We start from the raw sequence: 21,739 nt of genomic DNA, 5'->3' as shown, positions 1-21,739 counted from the left end.
CCAAGCCATCAGGTAGTCCCCAGAACAGCTGAATCCGGCGGAGGAGGTTGATTTGGGCATGGAGGAGGTCGATACGAACACGGAAGAGGTCGATTTGGGTGGGAAAGCACTTAAATCTGACGCAGATCCAAGAGAGGAGGCCGATTTTGGTGAGTTGGAGGTTGATTTAGCGCACGTCCGAGGTGAAGAGTGTTGTAGCATAGACAGTAATTGAGAGAGATAATGAGTAGTAAATAAATTTTTATATTTATAGATCATGGTATTTACATATTTATATATGGTGAAAAGATATGATAAGAGGACATGTCTATTAGGAAAGTATCTTTTCTCAATAGATACAACTCTTAGTAATTGATCATATGGTTATATCTAGAAGTGTCTATTCATAACACTCTCTCTTGATCAATTATTTTGAATGTAAATTTTTTGTTAGAATTCCTCCAAAAATTCTGTTGGAAAAATATGAGAAGAAAATAATATATTGATATGTCATTAAAACTCCTTTTAAACCTAATGTGAAAATATAAGAAGAAAATGATAAGACATATATTGGTTATTGTCTCATTGTAAACTCATATGAGAAACCTAAATAGTAAAAACTCATTTTAGTGAGCTTAAAGAACAATAATTATAATCTATATATTATATTAAAACCTCCGAAAACCTCTTAGAAAAATAGGAGGAATAATAATGATATGCTTTTAAAACTCCTTTAAAACCCAGTGGGAAAATAAGGAGAAAATAGTACAACATATATTGATTATTGTCTCTTTGTAAACTCATATGAGAAAATCTTTAAAAGGAAAAACTCATAAGCGAGTTTAGAGAACAATAGATATGTCTTTGATATCTCTTTTAAAAACTCCGAAAGGAAAAATAAGAGATATGATATATGATCTTGTGTAGATATTACCTCATTAAAAACCTTATATGAGAAATCGTATAGGGAAAACTCGTAAAGGAAAAGAGTGCAATATAATTATGAACAGGTTATCATTCAGGGATTAACTTCCCTTGAACCTTGCAAATCTCGAAGTTGCGCATAGCAATTCTGTGAATACATTTTGGAATGTGGAAGTTGGTAAGGACTTAAAGAATAAATCAACGAAATTATCACATGATTTAGTTTACAAGATTTCTATCTCCCCATTATGAGGATAGAACAATTTAAGAGTAATATGTTTGGTTATATTGCTCTTTATGTAACCTGTTTGCATTTGAGAAATACATGCAGCATTATCTTCATAGATAATGGTTGGTGATTCAATAGAACCAATACCACATGACTTGTTATGTGGTTGATCATTCTATGAAGACAAACACATGTATTTGAGGTTTCAGAATGACAGGTGGAAGTAGCCACTAGAATTTGTTTGATGACTCCTGTGAGATAGCTATATCACCATAATATTAATCTGTGATATGGCGTTATAGGGATCAGTTATATAGCCAGTGTCAGAATATCCCACTATGGTCATAACTTGATTTTCTGATAGAAAAACTTAGATCTTTGGTGCCATAAGATATATATTGATATCTTCTTTGACTCCCACCTAATGGCGTTGTTAGAGCTGCGCTATTTAAGCTAGCAAGTTATATGCAAATATAATATCAGGCCCGTTGCGATTTGCAAGATACATGAGCGCTTTGATGGCACTAAGATATAGAACTTTAGGTTTAATATCTTTTCATTGTCAATCCAATATATGAATGTATCTTGATTCATATTTAGGGATTGAATGATCATAAGTATTTTGATGGATATGATTGTTCAATATCATTTGGATATTAATGGACTGATGGATAAATATTCCTGAAGGAATATGCTTAAGTTGTAGACTAAGCAAAATTTGGTTTTACCCAAATCATTCATCTCAAATTCCGTCTTTAAGATGATTACATATTTTTTCATGTGTGGTTTGGAGATGAAACAAAATCCAATTGAGACTTTATTATAAACACACATACGTAATCATTGTGTTTGAAGTAACCCTTATATGGAAGGAACTCATTTAGTAAGTTGTACCACAATCAACTTAACTGCTTGAAGTCATGGACTGACTTTGAGCTGTACACAATATATATTGCGATTTGTATTTAGATTCAGAATGTGAAGTCTATCAGGGAATTATATGTCCGAATCTATTCAATTCATTTGATCTTCCAACGATATTGAATATGAGAACATAATTTCCACATATACCATGAGGTATGTAGCATCATAATTGATGCTGAGCCTCTGCGTAAACCCATGTACTACAAGCCTCTTTATTTCACCACTTTATAGATTAAAAATCCATTTTGCTTTCGTAGGGAAGATATTAGAGGTGTAGGTATTACTTTTGTGAATACCTCTTTTTTGTGAGCGAGTGCAATTCTACCTCAATTGATTCCTTCTATTTGGTCCAATTCGAGTGCTTGAGGCACTCTGCCATGGCCATGGACTTTGGACTGGATCTAATTGAAGATCTTTTGCAATTTTCTAGGAGAAATTATTTGTCGACAATTTTTAGTCTTTGGTATTGATTGATTCTATGGAATCAATATAGTTTGTGGAAATATTATCTCATTTAACTCCGTGTATTTCCCAAAACAATGGAGTTAGGATATTCCCATGACCCAGCACCTAAATTTGTGTACACATTTGTGCTGGGTATTTGGATGCTGAATATCCATAGACGTTTAGATAGTGAATATCCATAAGGTGTCTATCAACTTGATGTTGTTGATTTGCATTTACTGTTGTAGAGGAGGGATTCCTCTATTTCCGCGGTAGCTTACAAGAAGCTTTATCCTTTGTGACCGTACTTCTCCCCCTCTTATTTTGATTTGGGAGTTGAGTGGTTTTGTTTGGTACCTCCACTCTTTCCGGCACATTCTTAGCAGGAATGTAGGATTTGATGACACCTTTATGACGAGTAAACGCATCTGGCAGATGATTTGCAATATGTTACAAATACAAGATGGTCTGAATAATGATTCAGATCTCAGATACGTGGATATAAGGATTAAATGTGAACGTGTGTGATATTCTCTTATGATTCCTGGCATTATTTGTGGTATTAATCTCCCCCTAATGCCTGGAATTATCCTCAAAATGTTATGAGCATACATGCAATGAATATGTCCTCTGTGAGGGACTTGAGGTATTATATGATTGACGGATAATTATACCTCATATAGATCCTCAATGCCCTTTGATGTATGATGTATGGTGGTGATATCGGTACGTGCAGAACATAACCGATTCGCAGATTGGAAATACTTGGCTGAGGCCAAATTTCCACGTATTAACTGCAACGGAGGGAGCCGTATGATTGCAGTTGGATGAATTTGGTATAATGATGCGGTGTGTAAAGCCGTATGTCACCAACAAGATGTTGGCTAATTACAATTCTTTGGTCGATCAGGCAAATGATTTGATTCTCTTGATGAGATATTCAGTTAGACCATTGTGGATGTGCACATATGGTACTTAATGCAGTAGTGTTCAAAACCAAACAATAATTGCATGCACGTTAAGGAACGGCATTATCCATGTGAATGGATTTGATCCTGCGTCCAGGATTATTCGCTCTAGTTTTGATAATTTGAGCAATTAGTTTGGCATAAGTGTGGGGCCTTATGTATAAAGGACACATATGAGACTATTGTCTAGATGCATCAATCAACATTGTATAATACCTAGATAGTCCATAAAATTGTTGAAATAGAACCACATGTATGTTCTTGAATGCGTTCAAGAAATTGGGTGGCGCATTGTGAATTTTAAGGTAAGAGGGCCTTAAAATTAAATTCCCTGTGACACATGCGGTGCACATAAATATGAAGATTTTGGAAATACTGTGACCAATAGAATTGATAATAATTTTTCTCATCATCTCTAATGTAGAGTGACCAAGGCAACATGCCAAGCCTTGATGTAATCAAGATAGAAAAATTATTTTGTACGCAATATGTGGTACGGGATTTAATATATGTATACTACAATCCAGATGGTATATAGGGAACCTTGCCATATCCGTTGATTGAGAGGAGAAATTCCTCATGGGTTTCGATATGGAAACCATTCTGACGGATATCTCTATAACTTATAAGGTACGGGTTGAATCGAGATACTATAGAGCATCAACGATTATGACTTGTGTACCCATAGGGAGAGTAATTATGGCACGATCAAAGTCAATAATCACTACATCGCGTCCAGCGATTGTCAAACATTTCGTTATCTCTTAGTAAGACGAAATATTTTAATTTCCCTAAGTATAGAATTTGTGGTGTAACTATCCACAAGACACATTTCCTCCATCGGATTGACTCCCATATAGAATTGAAGAATTTGATATAAAATTCTTTTCAGATATATAGAATACATACATACTTTATTGTAGTATCATAGTGTTGATACAACATTGTATTACAACATTTAATGGGACGTAGATAACATGGTATCTAATGAATTGGGAGACTAGATAAGGTCTCCAAACATGTTGTGCAAAGCAAATTCGACAAACATGTTTTCCGTGCTCGTGAGATCTTCTGGTTGCAGAAGAGTCTGATTGTTACTTGATTCTTGTAGAACTTGTTGTGAATAACTAGCCTCCTTGGTGGAGTCAGTTTGAAGATTGAAGTGTGCTTCAAATCTTTTCCCTTGAGCAGGTCAGTTATATCCTATAGATTGTAACTACATATCAATTAAATGTCTGGAGGTGCGACATTTCTTAGTGGAATGCTTGTAGCATCCGTATTTGCGACAAACATTAGATTTGTCAAGTTTGAAAATGCCTTGACCCTAATTCAGTCCACGTGGCTTCTGTTTTTTGTTGCATTTGCGTTTACCATTGAAGTTCTTCAGATGGCGTTTAATAGAGCCATCAAACTTATTGTTATTCTGAACATTAGCATGTATTTCAGGTAAAGGAGGAGCGCTGATTGGATGCTAATGATGATTCCTTAGACGGAGGTCATCATATTTCTCGGCCTGAAGTAATACATGGATTAATTCAGAATAAACTTGGTATTCTTGCACGGTATTGTTGCTGTAAGATCCTATCAGCAAAAAAGCATAGTAGATAAAGTTTTATCTAGCTTTTCCACATTTAAAGGTTCTTTTTTTTTTTTTTTGCAAAAACGCAATTCTGAGTAGATTTATGAACATCATGTTTGTGATTTTCGACGGACTTAAAATCCTGGAGTCGAAGATGTGTCGAATCATGATTTGCATCAGGCAGAATGACTGTCTAGTGCTGTTCATATCTGGTTTTGAGAGCTAGCCTCAAAGTGCTCGGATTTTCTTCCATCAGATACTCAGACTTAGATCCAGATGGATATGATGTCTTATGTATAATGCACCATATAAACATGATCTTGTAGCGGTGGTTCTCCCTCTTGGGGGTAGTAGTGCCGCTATTATTCTGTGGGACACAAGACTAATCTTGACGTCCATTGTCCATGTTGGATAATTGTGACCGTCGAGTGTGAGTTCATCGAACCCTTTGTCGGTTTTTGTATCGTACATGGATTTTGACCATAGATTTGATTAATTTACAGTAGGTAAATTAAAAATCATTATGGTAATGTTGTAATAATAATGCAAAATTTGTAAAGTCAAGTTGAAACTTGAATTATATAGTGTAGACCTCAAATTATGTAGCTAACACGTTGAAGATAATCACCAGATGTGGTGCATATCTCACAGTAGTAGGAGGCATAATCTGACATTAGTCAATAGATACCTATGTTTCTATTACCTTGTGTTAACACTTTAAAGGTAATCATCAAAATGGTGTAGACCTTTATTTAATTCATATTCAAATTGGTACACACGTTGAGGATAGTCACTATGTGCTAAACATAATATAGATCCCACATTAGTACTAAGGTACTACCTAGTGTATGGCCAATATGAGATATGAATTAAGGTAATTATCTGAAAAAGTGTAGACCTTTATTCCAAATTTGACATTGGATACGCACTTTAAGGATAGTCACTATGTGTTAGACATAGTGTAGATTCCGCAGTAGTATTAGAGTACTACCTAGTGTATGACCAATATGCAAAGGTTTGGAACATTGTGTTATATCAAGTGGAAGAGATAATTATCTGATTTGCATTAATAATCAGGAGAAGAACAAGAAGAATATGCGGTCTCCAACGCCATCAAGGTTGAAAGTATGACATCAATGAGTATCTGATGGTCTTCGTGCCTCAGTTCTAGATGGCCGGAATCGATTTCTTCTCTGTGTTGATCCCGATGAACGCCTTGTAGAGCGCGAATGCATCGCCTTTGTAGCACAGTGGATGAGCGTGTTGATAACGCGTTGGAGTGTAGATAGTAATTGAGAGAGACAATAGAGTAGCAAATGAACTCTTATATTATTGATCATGGTATTTACATATTTATACATGGTGAAAAGACATGATGAGAGAACATATCTATTGAAAAGATATCTCTTCTCAATAGATACAACTCTTAATAATTAATCACATCGGAGGGGGGAGGACCGTGAGATGGGAGTACGAGTGTAAAAGTGTCAAATGATCGCTGCCTTAATCTAAACAAATTGTCTGAAACGTCAAGTAAAAATGACCGGATGGAGTATGGAAGGTTGGTTCCTTCTGTGCTGAACTTTTCACCTCAAGAAATAGGAGCCATCCGAACTCCTAAGCACTCAACTGGCTTGCTCTTGGACATTCTCCTGGAACAATAGCAAGCCGGTGTAAAACTAGAAGCTAAAAACAATCTAAGAATTTGGTCACCATTATATTTTTCGATCTCAATTTAGATACCAAGGTTGTCTACTTTGAACTTGCTTACCATAAAACTACGCAGCCCCCTTCCGTTAACCTTTTCCGTGACGATGTGCATATCTGATATCTATATTCTCTTATGTCCCCAAACAAAGGGAAAAATTCAAATTAGATAATATATCAGACTGTATTTAAAAATAGATAATATGATATTGTATTTATAAATATAGCATATGTATTCGGTACCTCGTTCACCGAAAATAGGTTTTTGGTACATCGTGCAAAAAAAAAAGAAGTGAAGGCCTGGGTGTTTTTGGCATCTCATGTGCCGAATACAGCCAGGCCTACAATGTTGTCGCCTCTGCCATCTTGTCACCTCTGTCGCGTGCTGTTGGTGCTTTCGGTGCCTCTTGTTCAGTGTGCTGCTGCTGTCAACCAGTTTCGCTTAGCCAGTGCTATAAAATGCGAGGTGCCATCAGTTGAGAGCAGCAATGTGAGAAGAGAGCAGCGCGAGGAGAGGAGCACCAGCGCGAGAAGAGTAGGAGCAGTAGCGTGAGGCAAGGAGAAGCAACAGGCGAGGAGCATCAACGCGAGTTGAACATTTTGAGAGTGCTCCCTTCAGTTATAGTAAGTACTTAGAGTACGTATTTAATTAATACTTAGATTAGTAATAATAATTAGAGTAAGTAGATTGTTTAATCTATTTAATTATATTTGTTTAATTATATTAATTTGGTAAATTAGAGTACTTAGATAATATGGTTAATTTGATTATATGAATTTGATTAGACAGTATAATTAGATTATTTATTTAGTTTAATAACATGAATTTCATCTACCAGTATAAATGTTTAGTATTGCTTTTAATGTTTATTAAATATTTAATCACAATAGTTGTATATTAATACTTAGTTAATATTTATTAAATGTTTTAATTCAATCTTAAATATTAATTATTTCATTTGAATTCAATATTGATGATTCAATTAGCATTGTTAATTACTTAAATATTTATCATTGTTAAGTACTATACTATTTAATTTGTATTATTAATTTACTTATTATTTATTGAGGGGCGTAATTAGTTTTGTATTGTACATGCATCTAAGTAGTTATTTTATCATATGTATGTTTGTTTAGTATATATGGTATGACTATCCATATTTATTATGGAGAATATTTCGCTGTTTTACACGGGAGGTTTGTAACAATTTAGAACTGCCAGCACATAGAAAGTCCGGTTGAGCTACCTATTGACCTAAATGGTATAAAACCACATATTATGAGCCTTTTGCGTGTGAACCAACAGTGTCATATTGTTGTCCTGAAGGGTGTGCGGCCACGTCTTGTTCCAAACAACTCGGTCATTGTTCATACGTTGTTCGAGATGAGAAGAAACAACACATATGCTTTGTACTCAACACAAGGCATTGAAGGAGAACATCAAAATGGGGGTGTACGTAAACATAGTGCTAGGACTGGTGCAAGGTGATGCAGTGACTAGCGTGGAAGGATTAGGCCAGTAGGTGATGCATGAAGAGGAGAAAATGCATGTCGGGGAGTAGGCCTGGCAACGGTCGGGTCGGGTCGGGGCCCCGCGGGTTTTATACCTGGCGGGGGCGGGGGCGGGGGCGAAATTAGACCCGCGGGGGTCGCGGGTCGGGTCCCCAAAATGGGTTCGGGTCGGGTTCGGGGATAAATTATCACCCGTGGGGTTTCCACGGGGGCCCGAAGTAGTATGTGGCCCGTCACCGCGTCACGTCCGTGGAGGCAACCGATAGCCCATTTACGTTGCAGCCTTGCAGGCCCGCACCCCGCATGCCCGGCCCGCGTCACATCCTCGTCGGGTTTCGGGTCCTCGTCGGGTTTCGGGTCCCCGCGGGGTTCGGGGTCGGGTTCATTTTTGCACCCGACATGTGATTCGGGTTCGGGTCGGGTTTTTTTATTCGGGTTTCGGGTCGGGTGCATTCTGGCTGCACCCGGCCCCGACCCGCCCCGTTGCCAGGCCTATCGGGGAGGTCAGTTGCGGTACAAAGGGAGCTAGAGTGGACCCTTCTGAGGTAGATGTAGGATGCATGGATGATGAAACCGGTGGTAGCGGGGATGAAGAAGCTACTAACAATGATGACCCGGTGCTGGCGATCCAGTACTTTCATGGTGCTGAGCTGCTTGATTGTACCGCCGTTGAGTATAACACCTTGTCTAATTAGGGATACCAGAATAGCGACATCCAGGTCAGACAACAGTTTCGTAACAGGGAGGAGGTCATCCACTTTATTAGCAACTATGCAGTAATCACAAGAAAGGAACACAAGTGCGTCCGGTCTAACCCTACGGAGTATGAGATTAGGTGTATCAAGTACCCCAGTTGTCCTTACTTTGTACAAGCATATAAGCCAAAATATGACAACTATTTTGTGATCAATAGATCGATACACCCCACATACATGCAGTAAAGAGACTGTTAGGAATGTGAGCCATACCATTGATGCGAGGTTCATTTCTCAACTCCTCATGACCCTTGTTGGCATGGACATATGTTTGTCTCCAAAATCGATTATGGAGGAGGTGCACACTAAGATGGGTATGCTGATCAATTACCACACCGCGTGACGAGCAAAGCAGAAGGCATTGAAGATGTTTTTTGGAAGCTTCAAAGAGTCTTATAACTATGCTCTGAGGCTACTGTAGAAGATTGACATGATAAATCTAGGGACTCAGTGGGCCATGACAGATGAGCTGATCAAGCTAGAGGATGGGTCATACAAAACCATTGACCGATACCTTATTAGGTTATTCTGGTCATTTGGACAATGCATTGAAGCTTTCAGACATTGCAGACAAGTTGTATGCGTGGATACCACATTTCTGAGCAGCAAGTATCATGGTACCCTTATGACAACGATGACAGTGGATGCAAACAATATGATCATTCCTTTCGCCTTTGCAATGGTTGAGAGTGAGAACAATGATAGCTGACTGTGGTTCCTCACCTTGGTGAGAACACGTGTTGTGGGTAATAGGGAATGAGTTTGCATCATCTCAGACCGTAATGAGGGCCTTATGTATGCATTGGACATGCTGCATGATAGCACAAATTACTCCATTGCATGGCCTGATGTGGAGAGAAGGTGGTGCATGCAACACTTGGGCGTGAACATGTACACAAGGTACCACCACAAGTCTCCTGTAAAGAGATTCAATGGGTTATGCCTTCAGAACAACAATACGAAGTTCAACGAGATATGAAGAGAATTAAATGAGACCACTCACAAGATGATGGAAGAACAACAAGCACATGAGGACTATCTACGGACACAAATGATGGGGGGGGGGGCAAACTATCGTTAGCCGTTCACGTGCTATGTTTAGCTAGTAGATAGTGGGGAAGCCAGAGGAGCGTTAGGTCCTAATACATGACACTAACAGTGTTAGGTTAGCATATATCATTTTTATTATATTTTACCCTTTCTTATGCAAATAACCATTCTAAAATTATCGTATCTCATGTTAGGTACACCATCAAGACAATGAACCCAACGGAGGCATTTAACAATGTCCTAAAGAGTGTACGTGGCCTCCCATTATGTGCCATCATTGAGCTCACATTCTATAGAACAACATACTACTTTTGAGACCGTAGTAATGCTACTATGGAGTGCAACACGCATTTCACACTTAAGGTGGAGAAAATCATATCCAGAAGGAAGAATAAGACACACTTTCATCGGACCAGGGTCTACGACCTGTCCAACAATGAATACGAGGTTTTGTGCCACCGCAGGTATGCTTCAGAGTATAGCGCAAGGGACACCGTACATCAATGTCAATTTAGGTCTCACGAGGTGAAGTGCACATTCAATAAGCCAACACTGCACCATATCCCATGCTCTCATGTCTTCATCGCTTGCAGGGAGATGGGTGGCAATGACGGATCACAGCACATATCACTGTACTTCACGATCGATGCATTGAGGAGCACATGGCTTCCAAAGATGCATCCCTTCAACATCGAAAGCAGCTACAAAGTGATCAAGGGGCCTAAGTAAGTACCTTATCATTGAGCATGACGTACAGATCCTAGACCCATGAGGCTGCAAGGTGACATGGATGCAGCAGATGTTGTTGATGGCCTACGCAAGTGCAAAATTACAAACAGCCAGGTCATGACCGGAGGACTTGTCCAACCCGATAGTGAACTATCAGTCCACTATCGAACTGTATTGTATTAGAGTTGTTGCAATTTAGTTTGTTTTATGAAGTTATTCGTAGACAGTGGTTTGTATTCTAAATTGTTATTCACCTATTAGTTGTACTATATATTTTGTAATATATCGTATGGTATTGGCATCACAAACAATGTTTTTTTATTGAACCATTAAGCTCTAAATAATTGTCATGGTTCATGGTGGTCTTCCCGAGCTTCTTCAGCAGAGGTACGACGAGAACCATAGGGGAAGGATGATTTTCACAGGGCAACAAGTACCATGAGTATATGTGCTTTTTAATAGTCATGATAATTTATTACTTACTTAGTACATGTATTAGGTACCTTTGTAGTTGCTTCCGTTGCGTGCCCGGAGTGTCCATACGATTAAGGAGTTAGACCCTCGATTCCATGAGCCACTCGCACAGGTAGGACTACTACCTTTTGCTCTTATGATGGCCAGAGCTCCCATGGTGGGCGGTAGCAGGACATCTCTCCTGCTGATTGAGGTAACACTGCTCACAGGTCTCGTCGACCGGTGACGTCCTGAGACGCACACATTCCACTTTTCTTTTGGCGAGATGAGCATAATATTGAGGGACGTGTCCATGCTGACCAAGCTACCAATCAGGGGTGCCCTGTTATTAGTTTCGCGATCAGCAAAGGAGCAGTGAAAGTGTTACGTTGAGGGCAGATAATTATTTGTTATGTAATGCACTTCAAATGTTCTAGTACTATTTAAGCTTCATTGACCCTTTGTATCTTGTAGGTTTGGTGTGAAATATGACATGAAGGATGATGGCCTCTCCATGTCCTAGATTCATGGCTGCCACATTTCGGTCTATGCCCACCGGATGCAGACGATGCTATAGTTATGCAGCACTACGAGGTGTACATGTACATCCTGCTGGGAGACATCATATTTTGCAACACGGTAGATGATTATGTCCTCCCCCATATTGTATGGTTAGTGGGTCAGCTCATGTCACTTATGAGCCAATATCTTACAATTAGGGATCTGCTGTGCTGGCTGCAACTTACAGAGGATTGTGTGATGCAACCCAACAGTTAAAGAAGAAGGGATCTTTTACAGGCTACCTACACCTCTTATAGCTATGGAGCTGGGAGTACCTCCTAATTTGTCAGTCTTAGGTGAGCAAGAGCTACTATCCAGTCCCCATCTCCGATGACGTTACAGATGACATGAGGCCTACAATGGGGTATCAGTGGATTCATGCCAGCCTGAGATGGAGTCAGCAGTAAGACCATGGTATCTACTCCTTGGTGATCGTGATATGGGCATGAGTAGCCGAAATTACGACTAGAGGGGTCATCGCTTCCTCTTGTTTGTGTGACTCAAACTTATGGATGACCAGATGTTTCTTGTTGTACATGAAAAATATGAAAGTATATTCTCTGGAGCATGTACAGAGGCAGTTTGGATACCGACAGGTGGTGCCAGTACCTCCCCCATGAGACACTGGGTGGGCGCACGAGTTAGTGTATTATTGTAGGTACCATTAGTACCTTAGGTGACCCAAGTTAAGAAATTATAACTATTTATGTCATGTACAGAGGAGCGCACAGGGGAGCGAGAGGCATGCAGGACTGACCATCTGTGAATGCTGAGCACATATAGAGGTGGACGGAGTCAGTCGTCATGGATGTCATCGTTCCTGCTAGATAATACGACGACGCCACGTATTAGGAGTACCTTTCATAGTACCATCAGCGTATGCTGTCACCTTACTTAGTGGACTTGTAAAGCCAGCCCCCAAACCCTTTTTCCAAGGATCGTGCTTGCCCTTTTCATGTTGTGGTAAGTGATGTGGTACTTCTAACGATTTCCATTGGTTAAACCTCCGTATTACTAACATAGCCCTCATCGTATAAAGACCGAAGAGGCGTACGAGATGCGCGGAGCAAGATTGTGGGGGAAGCAAGCGGGTCATCAATGTGGAGGGATCGGAACGCTCTCTAAGACTACATGAGGACGAGAGGGTCCTGCTTGCTATCCGCTATACATGGTCTAGGTGGTTGTGCCCCGTGTTGGAGGGGGTATGACCTACCAGCCATGGACCCGTTCTGTGCCTCCCACAACAGGCGCTCGTCCAGTGCCCATGAGGAACCCGTTCAGGCACAGTTGTGAGAGGCACCTTCGGCTGCGGAGCATCATGTGTCACATTCTGGTGTTGAGGCTAAGGAGTGCACGCAGGCTCCCGAGTCGAGCAATGTACACTGGATTCACATCCCTCGCAGTGGACACAGCCTCCTTAGACTACGATGACACCTTCACCTACAACACCAACTCATCACGAGGACATCATTGACTGCACGCAGCAGATGCTTGATTGGAGCGACACATATGCTTTTGACTGGGATGCTGCAATGTAGGCCGTCAGCTTCACCGAGCTCCTCAACAGACAATACCCCCAATATCTCAATACACCTAGGGGTTCACAGTGGTACCAGCAGGGTGGGCCTTCGACACACCGAACTCCATCATAGCACATACTAGAGGCATCCACACTTCCACATGAGGATCCTTCATCATGGTACATGTAGGGCAAGTTATCGGGTCTGGATACACTTTCGATGAGGGTCTCATAGGGTAGGACGATGATGATGATGAGCAAGGGCACATGTGGCAGGGGCCAACTCATGTTGCTGGGATAAGGGCCACACACATGCTAGGCGCTTACACTCATGAGGATTGTGTGCGGCGTCATCGTCATTAAGTAGCAAGTGCAGTTGTTTGGTGCACTTATACTTGTTTATGACACATGTATTATTTGCTTTATTATCGTAGTCATCTGTATTATGTCCTATTCACTGTATTGTTAATGTAATTAATTTTAATTTATTTAATATTTGTCAAATAATTATACCACATAACTTTATTTATTAGTTATTTAGTAAATATTGTTACATACTCCCTCTGATTGCAAATGTAGGTCGTTTTAGCCTCCTCAACTATTCTCTAACTATAAGTCATTCTCGAACTTCTATGCACTTTTTTCTCTTTCGTTCCCTTCTTGCCCTTGTTCAATGAATGCTACCACTCTCATAAATTAATGAGTTATTTTTTCCAATGCAGAATAAATAAAGGGCAACAAGGTCATTTAATCTACTTTCTTAATCCTTGTGCTCAAGTCTAAAATGACCTACATTTGCAATCGGAGGGAGTACTAATTATAATATTTAATACTTGTTTAATGTTTCTTAAATAATCAGGGATTCGTGCTTTGGTGCATAGCTAGAATATTGCAGTCAAGGATCAATAAATCTATCATAGGACTTCTACTATAGGCTTTCCATGGATACCTACAACGATCGATATAGCATTTAATGCCTTCTTGCAGGTTGTGCGTGAAGGTAAGGATGATCCCTTCAAGGAGAACAACCTAATCCAAACTGTGTCCAAATTACATGCAAGACTCTTTTGTTTTGCGCTAACCGTTCCGCTCCAACATGTAACCACCGACGACAACCTTATGGCCCTCATGCATGAGCAGTGTAAAAGGTACCTCAGGGTGTGCGAACTAGCCGACCATCTTTCCGTGCTAGGTTTCTCGAGGAGGCAAATAGTGATGTTTCCCAACCACTATGCATCCCATATTCAGGTTCTTCATTTTCTATTTAGTCACTCTACTTATCTTTTTTCTATTGATTCGAATGCTCCTCCTTTACATTAGGCATTCCCGGAAGACATAAAATTGCTCAACAAAGACATCACAAACTTTTTGGTGCTGTATATGCTCTTTGACAGGGGTGTGATGCCTAGTTCGCATAGAAGACGATGAAGATCAATGAACCTAAGGGGTACAGGGGCACCCTCTACTATTAAATCTGAAAATGACAAGGACGGCGATGATGATGATTTCATGCCACCAACGCCTTGATGTTCCAGCAGCAATACATGAAAATGTTTAAAGAACACTGCAAGAGGACGTTCATGCACCACATCGAGATGGCGTACAACCAACAATAAAATAGGACGTTCTCTTATCGTGATGGCTCAAGATGACGACAACAACGATTTCATGTCACAACGACCCCTCCATCTAAGACCTCCATCTCTGAAGGACACTGATGACCCTGAAGATGATGGTGAATTTGTTTGTATCTATCCTTACAATTTTCCATCATCACCTCGGAGACGATAACCATCTTATCCTGATAGTATTGATTGGCACAACTCACATTCTTCCGCTAATTTGCGTTGAATCTTTCCACCGCCATCTTGAGATGATATAGGTATTCAACAACTGTGCTTAGGTATCTGTTACAATTTGTGTCGTAGAATTTGAATTACAATTTCAAATGTTGGTATCTCTTACAATTTGTACTATAACAATAATTGTCATTTGAGGTCTAAGTCTTACCAAATTTGTTGTATTGACAATTTAGAATATGTTTTAGCTGAACCTCACACGTAATTTTTAGGAAGACTACTACACTTTAAATTGTGCATGTTCAAACATAGCTAAGTGTTAAGGCTGTCTACAGCCTTTGAGACTACATGGTGAATTAGGCATTTTGAAATATACATTTCAATTAGCAAATAATTTCCAATTTTGTTGAAAGTTAGCAATTGATAACATTAATGTGCTATGTTTGAACATGGATTCCATCGGCTTGAAGCTGTAAATTTTCGGAAGGTGGTTGGATGAGATTGAGTTTGTCCGACTCGTTGTTGCGAACTCGATATCCTGTAAATCCTAATTTCGGTTGGCTCAACTTGTGGTGTGGTCACGACGACGGCCTCAAAACCTTCGGCTCAAACCCAGTTTGTCTTGGACGTGATGGAGGAGGCGAAAAAAAAGAAGATGAACAGTGGAGTAGGGTGTTTGAGTCATTGGATTTGTTGTTCGCGCGTGTGGGTACGATCGACGCCACACAACAATAACTCTTTGCACATGTCGATCTCGCATCGCGTGCGGTGGATTGTACAATATCAGTGAGGCTATGTGGGTTGCAGCAGCTTCCTTGCATATGGAAGGGAACGCTGCACGTTGGTTGCAAGTTTACAAGATTCAAGATGGATTAGGCACATGGAATCAATTCATGGCAGCAGTTGAGCAGAAATTTAGGGCTTACGACTATCGCAAAGCCATGAATGAGCTGCTGAGTCTCCAGTAGAAATGATCAGTGGAGGACTATGCAAAGTCTTTTGAAGAAATGAGGTATCAAGTCTCTATGCGCAATACAGGATTGGATGAACTGTTCTTTGTATCTCATTTTATAAAAGGGCTCAAGGATGAAGTTAGGGGTGCAGTACAATCTCAAATACCTGAATCAGTTGATCGAGCGGTCTTGCTGGCCCAAGTGCAGCAAGAAGTGTTAGAGAAGAGTAAAGTTCGTTCGGCCAAGTGATTTACCAGCACCAAATTTCTAAATTCAGTCAGTAAATCAGACAGCAAATGATCCCTTCTAGTGGGCGATCTGTGGAAAGAACGACAGTTAAGGGATTATCGTCATCTACATGGGTTGTGTTTTCATTGTGGAGACAAATATGACCCATCTGACCCAGATAAATGTCCCAAACGAGCCGAACAGAAAGTGTACGCTCTTACATCACAAGACTTAGACACGGAACTATCAAACGAGGTGTTGGACCAGCTACAAAAGGAGGACGCTATTACAGCTGAGCTATGTCAATTGTCTCTTAATGCTATCGCTGGGACTCAAGAAGGTGACACAATACATGTGAGAGCTTGGTACAGAACAAAGTGGTGTTGATTCTCATTGATTCAGGGAGTTCCCATAGCTTTGCCAATGGTGCTTTTCTGTGGAAAGTTGGAATTACACCACAACCCACAAAACCCAGTTCTGGTGAAGGTAGCAAATGGAGAATCCTTGATCATTGACAAGTCTGTTTCAGAGTTGGAATGGTGGGCACAGGGGTCTACTTTCAGAACTGCTATGAGAGTATTAGATTTAGGCACTTATGATGCCATCCTTGGTATGGATTGGCTGAAACCACGCAGTCCTATGGTGTGTCATTGGGAAAACAAGACAATTCAGTTTGAGGAAGGAGGAAAGACGGTAAAACTTCAAGGTGTCTTGCCAGGTCAAAAGCTGAATTTTCTGATGTCTTTGGAGAACCACACCATTTGCCACCAGCTAGAGAATATGACCATACAATACCTCTGATCCCAGGGGCTATTCCAGTAAATTCTCAGTCATATCAATATTCACCATTGCATAAAGATGAAATCGAGCGCTAAATCAAGGAGTTACTGGTAGCAGAACTTATCATTCCTAGTTCCAGCCCCTTTGCATCGCCGGTTTTACTAGTCCAAAAAAGGATGGCTCCTGTCATTTTTGCGTTGATTTTCGCAAATTGAATGACCTGACTATCAAGAACCGTTTTCCTATGCCACTCATCGATGAAATTCTAGATGAATTGGCAGGCACCAAGTTCTTCACCAAATTGGACATGCGTGCAGGGTACCATCAAGTACGCATGAATGAAGACGATGAATACAAAACAACGTTCAAGACTTCAAGACACACCATGGTCTCACGAATGCCTCAGCGACATTTTAATGCGTCAAGAGTTCAGTTTTGGAGCCTTATCTTTGCAAGTTTGCTATGGTGTTTATTGACGATATCTTGGTATACAGTCCATCTCTGGAGCATCATGTAATACATCTTCGAATGGTGCTATCCAAGCTCAGGGAACATCAAGTTTTCCAAATGCTCATTCGCACAACACCAACTTATCTGGGACACATTATCTCTAATAAAGGGGTTTCCACCAAACCGACTAAGACTACAGCAATGTTACAGTGGCCACAACCAACATCTATCACAGAACTATGAGGTTTTCTTAGCCTCACTGGGTACTACCGCAAATTTGTCCGCAACTATGGTACCATCGCTAAACCTCTAACTAATAATCTATTGAAAAAGAAACAATTTGTTTAGGATTCTACTGCTGAAATCTCTTTCAAAACCCGAAAAACATGCTATGGCCACTGCCCCAGTCTTGATCCCCCCCCCCCCCCCCCCAGATTTCTCTGAACCTTTCTTGGTAGAGACGGATGCTTGTGATACGGGGCTGGGTGCAGTGCTGATGCAGAAAGCCAAACCAACAGCATTCTTGAGCAAAGCGTTAGGCGATGTGCACATACATTTTCCCATCTATGAGAAGGAATTTTTAGCTGTGATTATGGCTGTAGAAAAATGGAGGCCATATCTGCAACACTAGTAGTTTGTAATTTGCACTGACCATTAGAGCTTATGCTATCTTGAAGAACAACACTTACAATCTGAATTTCAGCGAAAGGCCATGACTTGACTAATGGGACTGCAGTTCCAGATTGCATATCACTAGGGCAAAGAAAATGTTGCAGCAGATGCATTATCACACGTGGGTCACTTGATGTCTATTTGGGCTATCTCAACAGCGCAACCCATGTGGATTCAAGAAGTGATCAACTCATATGTGACGGATGCAGATACTCGATGTTTATTGACACAGCTTGCAGTCAGCAGCCCAAATGAGCATGGATACTCATTGACACAAGGAATAATTCCCCATGGAGATCAAATTTGGGTGGCTGCAAATTCTGCCCTACACACCAAGCTAGTCGCTGCACTACATGCTAGTGCCCTTGATGGACATTCAGGTGTGCAGGCAACTTATCAACGACTCAAGTGAGTTTTCAGCTGGCGCAGGATGAAACAAGATGTGGAGGATTATGTAAGGCAGTGTGCCATTTGTCAACAAGCAAAGCAGGAGCGTGTGCACCCAGCGGGCTTGCTGCAACCACTCCCGATTCCAGCGAGAGCATGGCAACAAATCACTATGGACTTTATTGAGGGATTGCCAAAATCTGAAGGCTATGATGTCATCTTGGTCGTCGTGGATCGGTTTTCAAAGTATACACATTTTTTTTACCATTGTGACATCCTCTCACGGCCCCTCAGGTTGCAAGAGTTGTACTGGATTCAGTGGTTAAATTGCACGGTATGCCTAGTACAATTGTCTCTGATCGTGACAAAGTGTTTACCAGTGCATTTTGGCAGGAGTTATTCAAGCAACTAGATACAAAATTGCTTTTTAGCACATCATATCACCCGCAAACTGACGGACAAAGTGAAAGAGTTAACCAATGCCTCGAGATGTATTTGAGATGTGCCGTGCATGATACTCCAAAGAAGTGGAAATCTTGGCTTTCCTTGACAGAGTTTTGGTATAATTCCACTTACCCTAAGGCTCTGTATGGCTGAGCCAAATTTTGGTGCTGCTCCTAATCTAGCTCAAGTTCATCATCAGGCAGTTGAAGAAATGTTAAAAGAAAGAGAGGCTCATGTAGCAAATGCTCAGAACAGGATGAAACTTCAGGCAGATAAGAAGCGTACTGATCAGGAATTTCATATTGGCGAGCAAGTGTCATTGAAATTACAACCATATGCTCAATCTTCAGTGGTAAATCACCCTTTTCCAAAGTTGGCTTTCAAATTTTTTGGCCCGTACAAAGTTCTAGAGCGCATCGGGTTTGCAGCATATCGCCTGGATCTCCTGCCAGCGGCCTGGTGCATCTGGTCTTTCATGTGTCACAATTGAAACCGTTTACCCCAGATTATGCTCTTGTATATTCAGAGTTACCAACTATAGTGGATTTGAACAGTAATCTACTTGAATCGGAGGCCATGCTTGAGCGAAGGTTGGTAAAAAAGGAAATGCGGCCGTTCCCCAAGTTCTGATCAAGTGGACGAGCTTGCCAAAGGAGTATGCTACCTGGGAGGATCTCCACATGATGCACAAACGATTTTCTAATGCTGTTACTTGGGGACAAGGAACATCTGATGGAGGGGAAGGTGTTACACAGAGTGCTTCAGCCAGGTAGTTATAGATGGAGATCATGGAGTAGAACCAGGGGACAAGGCACACTCGATGAATACGTCACTAGTGCATAAACACGCTGAAGATATAGGAGTCTTTTATGAGTCTTTTGTTATATAATGGTTGTATGACTGTCCCGTGAACCCAAGTGGTCAGTCTATGGAGAATGTAATATAGCTTGTGTACTCATGGTGACCCTCCATGCAATGAGAAACCGAAACTTTTCCCCTTTCTAGTTAGGGGCGTAGAAATTACTTCTGTTAGCAATTCTTGACGCATTGGGTTTGGATCACAATGGGTACTAAAGAAGGAGGGTTCTTGGTGCTACAATTACATCATTTGAAAGAAAAGCTCGCAATTTTGGAGTACAATGGCAGCTCTGTGATTGTTTCTGTGTTACTTTGTTAGAGCTGAGGGCTTTCTGACATTGCTATGACAACCAGATAGGTTAATTCCTTGGTTGGTCTATTGGTGTAGATTCACGCCTAGTTTTAGTTTATCCACATGATGATTCTTATGTGATTGAAATGGGGATCATGTTTCCTTTTCATTTTGCACTACAGGGTGTGTGAGGGCAAGGCAACAGCCAATTTCATTCAGTGGTCAGATCGTTTACTGCAGGATACCTTCAGAGGCGGAGAAGGCTGAAATGGACATCTTAGGCAAAATTGAGAGCATGAAGGCCTCTGGCCCGGTCTCTCTTGGGTTTGATCTCGAGTGTAGGCCCTTTCCAAGAAGAGGTTTGCTGTTATTTCTATCAGAATTTTCAATAGCATCTTCAATGTGTTTAACTGCAGCAAAATTTGAGCTTCCTTTTTTAGGAGTGTTTCGTGATTTCATTCTTGCAAGTAGTGCTATCTGATGGAACATAACCGGCGTTGTGGTCTTTTGCAGGAGAGCCACCATGTAAGGTTGCTGTAATGCAGCTATGTATGGAATAAACTGTGTGTTATGTTCAGCATATCTCTCACTCTGGAGTACCACCTATACTGATAATAAATGTGAAACTGGAAATTCTTTTTGGTTGCTGATCCATGCTTTCTTTGCTTCGTTGGACTAAAAATTTAAATATTGCAATGCACTTTACCAATGGTAACTTTCTTGTCTAGTTGCTGAAGCCTACAAGAATGGGAAACTGGGAGGCTTATGTTCTCTCCAAAAATCAACTTCAGTATGCTGCTACAGATGCTTACATCTCGTGGTACCTGTATGAAGTCTATGGATAAACTACTCAAGTTACTTTCTTTCTCATGATTGACTTTCATTTCTCCATGATCCTGACAGCCATTGCTACTCTTCATTAGATACTACAGAGTCTTCCAGATTATAATGCTGAAGCTGAAATTGAGCCAGTTAAGGTAGTGTAGCTTCAAATGCACATTTTACTTGGAATCGTGGTGTTCTGTATCTGTTTGACAATTCCTGGTGTTCTGTATATTCACATCTCAATCAGGTCAGCAACCTGGATTCCTTCCCTTTACCTTTAAAACAGTTTGACACCTTCAAGGCTGCAGTGGTTCCTTAGAACTGGCCAGTGGACCATCAATGCCAGGGCAGGTGCTGGTAAAGGAAATTAAGGTACCTGTTGTACAATGGGAAATTTGAGCTTACAGTTCCATTTGGATTATAGCAAAGTTCCAGTGGATTTTTTGGCTTAATGGAAAGTTGCATGAAATGCAACAAGTCAGTTTCTGTGGGTAGCATACCGCAGAACCATCTGGTAGCAACGTTTGGTCTTTGGGAGAACATGCTCGTTATGTCCCAAGCTAATTGTAATTGTGTAGTATTATGAGGTCAAAATTTCGACATAGCACGCTTTAAGAAATTTTGTGTTCTTAAACAAAAAAAAAAAATCATCTTTATATTTTGTTGGCCAGCTGATCTAATTAAATAGTGTTTGAATTTGGAGGAATACACAAAGAAG

General features: G+C 40.6%; 1 pseudogene; it reads left to right on the top strand.

Annotated features, from left to right (window-relative positions):
* The first annotated feature begins 58 nt into the window (after window positions 1–58).
* LOC133923768 (3'-5' exonuclease-like) lies at window positions 59–21,340 on the top strand (annotated as a pseudogene).
* The last annotated feature ends 399 nt before the right edge of the window (window positions 21,341–21,739 follow it).

Source organism: Phragmites australis, chromosome 7 (assembly GCF_958298935.1).
Source record: "Phragmites australis chromosome 7, lpPhrAust1.1, whole genome shotgun sequence".
Classification (NCBI taxonomy): domain Eukaryota; kingdom Viridiplantae; phylum Streptophyta; class Magnoliopsida; order Poales; family Poaceae; genus Phragmites; species Phragmites australis.
Note: the sequence above shows the minus strand (reverse complement) of the source record. Positions and strands in the feature narration are given on the sequence as shown.